Raw genomic sequence first — 5,141 nt, forward strand, 5'->3', positions numbered from 1 at the left:
ATTCATAGCAAGTTAGAATAATTCGAGCCAGCTAGTGTATACTTTGTATCTCAAGTTCTCATAGCACAGAGATTGGAACACATAGAAAACCTGAGTTTCTTCAATTCTGTCATTTTATGGTGACTGAGAGTTTTTATTTGTGCTTAAAAATTAAAACAATAAAATATAGTGACTGGAGAGTGAGTGTTTAAAATCCATGTCTTTCTGAATCTGAATCTAGGAGAAACCTCCCTCATTTCTTTTGTAGCAGACCCAAGTAGCAACGTCCACATGTCTTAATGCTCAGCATGACATAGATAATATCTATCCATTCATCCATTTATCTATCTACTATGATTATCTATCCTCTATTAATTATCTATTGTTCCTTATCTGTCAAATATTTCTAGATTTATGTATCTTGCACTGTAGGATAAGCACTAGACTTCTAACCATAAGGTCAGTGGTTTAAAGCTCCCAGCCACTCCTCAGAAACCTTACACAGTGTTACTATGAGTCAGAACTAACTCAATGGCACTTAATAGCAACAACAAAGCAAATATAGTAACTATGTTTAATACTTAGACCAACAACATTTTTCTTTTAGCAGAAGTACTTTATTACTGACGCATTCAGACTATAGAAGGGCCCAAACAGACAGCAATTAAAAGGAAGCCCAATATTTAACTAGCTTGCTTTAAAAAAAAAAAAAAAAATCGATAGTGTTCTTCCCTTAATTCCTGTACCTATTGTTGTTGTTTTTAAGTGTTGTTGTTGAATCGGTTCTGACTCATAGTGGCCCTATATAGCGTTTCTTAGGAACAGTCAGTAGTTTTAAACCACTAACCTGTGATTAGCAGACCAGTGGTTATCCTAAGGAGGACCATTTCCACTGCTCTACCCATGGCACACCACTCTACTCCACAGTCCATGAGAATCCACAGATGGATTCTCATGGCATATAGAAGGGAAGGGCAGGGAATGGATCTCAAACATGTATTAGTCCACTTGTCTACCTAAGTGGGCCAGTCCTGTGACCTCACTTATCATCAACAACCAGACCTTTTAGAGTCTCTCAGCACTCTGGGACACTCTCATACTCTTCTACTTATAAAGTATCCTAACAGTGGCAAGATTATTTCTTGGATGGTATCTTATCTTCTAGTATCTTGAGGGTATTGAGAGAACTGTCAATTTAATGTGTTCCCACCCTGAGTTAGAAAATACATCATTCTTAACTTTGGATTTCCAAGTCCCATCTGTAAGTTTGTCATTTCTTTGTGCCCTGTACCCTAGGCCTTAGACTAAACAAGTCAGGGAGTCCCTTTCAGGATATCCTGACATTTAAATTCTCTTAATTTAGTTTTTGTTATTTTCACATCAGTCTAAGATAAGACTTTAATATATTAAGGAAGGAAATCTGGTCAGAATGACTCCTGTTATTCTTAACCTAGTCTCCTAAGCTCTTTACCTTTTCAAACTCAAAAGTCAAGAATTTTGTTTGTTTGTTTGTTTATTCATTTTTTACTTTCTAAGTTTGACTGCGTCAAACTCCCTGGAGCAGGAAGATAAACCTTAAACTATTTTGTTGTAGACATCCTGTTGATTGATCATTATTCAAATGTTTACTTAGTTCTATTGTTGAATGGAAGGAGCTCTGGTACTTTAGTGGTTACGAGTCAGGCAGCTAACCTCAAAGTCAGCAGTTCAAAACTACCAGCTGTTCCTTTGGGAAAAGATGAGGCTTTCTGCTCCCATAAAGATTTATAGCCTATGAAACCCTATGCAGGGTCGCTATGAGTCGGAACCATTTCCACGGCATACAATCACCACCGTTGTTGAAATAGCGGGCAGGGGTAGTTCAGTGATAGAAAACGCACCTTCCAAACAGGTGTTTGGGTTTGATTTCTGGCAGATATTCCTTATGTGTAGCTACCATCCTTTTGTCATTGGGACTTGCATATGACTATGATGATTAACTGTACAGAGTAAGATATACTAGGAAGAAAGGCCTAGAAATTATTTCTGAAAATAAATCAGTGAAAACTCTATAGATTACAGTGGTACAATCTTGGTGTTTGTGAGGTCACCATAAGTCAGGGGCCAATTTGATGGCTGCAAACCACACCGTTAAATCTCTGGTTTCCCTGTGCTATGTGACTTTGGCCAGGCCATCTAACCTTGTAAATTTCCATTCTCTTAGCAACAAAGTGTTGATATTGATATCTATTCTCTATCTTCTATGGTGCTTATAAAGAGAAAGTGAACCCAACAAAATGCTTTTAAATATATCAAGATTTTTGGATGTTAAAGTACTATTGGTCCATATAATTAAATTTCTAATCTACACAGGATACTTAATCCATGTATGATTAGAATATATTATTTAATTTTTTTTCTATTCCTCCTTTTATTTTCTTCCTTTTCTTAGTTCCCACTCCAGAAGGTAGCCAACAGTTCATTCCACGGACTCAGCTGGATGTGAAGTAAAACCAAAAGCCAAAGAAACTGAAATCATTTCTACTGTTTGTTTGTTTTTTTTTAATGTAGTTTTGTTGTTGCTATTTTGAAAGGCTAAGGCTTTATCAAACTTTTAGAAAAGTTTTACAAATGGAAAAGAGGAAGGTTTGTGGAGGTAATATGAAAAATAGAAGAAAAAGAAAAATCATATGAGAAAGCATTAATTTCCTCTACCACATCTCTGGACACTGTCAATCAGGTCAGCATATCAGGAAAATTAATCATCCAGACAAGTAGGTTTCAATATAAGCTGTATTGATATTTATCAACGTTCTTCAAGCAATTCTAATTTAGAGCCAGGACTGAAATCCACTCTTCCAAACAGCCCAGAACAAGAGAGTCTCAAAAAATGTTCAAACATGGCAGAGTCATTAGGCCTGATAAGCCTAAAGGGACCATGTGGCCAAGTGCAAAGGACACCTCAGTAACCTGTGTAAGTATGATTGAGGACTGATCCCCATACTTCAGCACTCCCTTCCTGGACCTACCATCACAAAGATTGTTTAATTCACTTATGGCCCCAAGAACTAGGTAATATATGGGAAAGTACTGAATTTAGTTAAATTGTAAAAAAACAAAAACAATTTAAAAAACCCTATATATCTTGTATACCTGGGTTTGTTGTTGTTGTTGTTAAGTGCCACTGAGTCAGTTCCAACCATAGTGACCCTGCATAGGGTTTCTGAGGTGTGTCAGTTCAAACTGACCTTATGATTGAGTGTTTACCCAATCACTCCACACCAGGACGTTTAAATCCATAATGCTCCTTGAAATTTACCAAGCAATATTAAAATTAATTTCAGGTGCATAAGGACAGCATTGCATTAGTACTATTGTTGCTATTAAGTGCCGTCAAGTTGATTCCGACCCATAGTGACTCTGTATAAGGTTTCCAAGGAGCAGCTCGTGAGCTTGAACTGCCAACCTTACAGTTGAAATGGCTTTGCATTCGGGCGCAATAATCCACAGTGCATTAGTATGGTGGCTGGTGGTTATGTGTCGTGGAGTAGATTCCGACGCATAGCGACCCTGTACAGGGTTTCTGAGGCTGTAAATTTTTATGCGACCACATTAGTATAGAGAAGTTAAAAATAGTTTTTCCAAAAGTTAAAGAACAAGTAAGATAGTTCTTACTTCCTGAAATTTTGCCCCATAATCATGAGCTAATGCTATGGCCAATAATCTTATGATTCTATGTTCTATACAGCTATACTTTTCACTCTTGGATTCTTTGGCTAGCAGGATAACATGCCTCATTTAGACTGAGAAACCCATCCTCCCAAGGCTAATTACTTTTTCTAGTGAGCCACAGAGTAAGACAAATGATTCCACCACAGTCTTTAATCATATATCTTGCTTTTCTTCATGTCTTAAATGATAAATAATTCCTTACAGCATTCCCAATTTTAACAACACAACAGCAACACCAGAATCACACTAGACAGATGCAAAACTAAAGAACTGATAGGAGCATTAATTATTTTGAATTAAAATGAAAACAAACAAGAATAATCAATCTCAATAAAAGATTTAAGTTATTATGGAAAGACATTTACATTTGTAAATGCAAACAAATCATTTACTTTAGAATTTGCATATTATGAATGTTTCTAATCATGTCTTTGATTGATCAACATTCAACTTACTGAAGCCCTGAACATGGTTTGTAGAGCAGAATGATGGTTTGACATTAATATCTAGTCTTGATTTATCTCTGCTTCAATGAATGAGAGTTAATGTATGATCTTTACAGGATAGAACTTCCTTCTCAAATTTGTTGTTGTTGTTAAGTGCCGTTGAGTTAGTTCTGATTCATAGAGACCCTGTATAGGGTTTCTAAGGAGCAGTTGATGAGTATGAACCACCAACCATGTGGTTCAAACCAACCTTTCAGTCCAGTGCTTTATCTCAAAGTACAACATCAAGACTTCATCCCAATTTACCCCACAGTTAAATATATCAGCATCATATGTAGTTCATATTATATTATAATGAGGCTGAAAATGCAATAAATATTTGTTGAACAAATTCAATCTTTTCCTTACAATTACATACTATAAATTAAATGTGCATTTAATTAGACAAAAGCCATATTATTTGAATAGATAAAAGTGAATGTATAAAAGCTAAAAGTGAATATGTAAACATTGATTCATTCATAATAGATTTAAAAGTAATCTAAAGGAGTGGTCTTGTTCCACAAGCATTTATTAGCCCCATCAAATACTGCTGTTAGGCCTCAGATGACCTTATCTGGTAGGAGACCCCAAAAAGATCAACAGGACTCGAATTCGATGCAAAAGCAAGAAGTTTATTTGCCAACGCATTGGGGTCAACCTTCACAAGGACTCCTGAAACTAGGAGATGAAGGCGACCCCTATCTCTTTGTTTCATTACTTTTTATAGGGTTACACAAGGCAGATTTCAGCAACAATGCATAAGAATTTTGCAATTGGTTGAACATATTAACCTTTAAGCTGATTGGTTGGCATAAAGTAAGTATTCTGACCTTTATGTGGATTGTTTCTGGCGGTCAATTTGTCATTTTCTTGTAGGTGTGGGGTATTTCCAATGATGTTTTAGGGCAGCCCAACCTAATTGTTATGACCTTTAGGGGAAATGTCTTTGCTTGTATATTTCCT

The sequence above is a fragment of the Chrysochloris asiatica genome, unplaced genomic scaffold (assembly GCF_000296735.1).
Source record: "Chrysochloris asiatica unplaced genomic scaffold, ChrAsi1.0 scaffold00049, whole genome shotgun sequence".
In the NCBI taxonomy this organism is placed as follows: Eukaryota; Metazoa; Chordata; class Mammalia; order Afrosoricida; family Chrysochloridae; genus Chrysochloris; species Chrysochloris asiatica.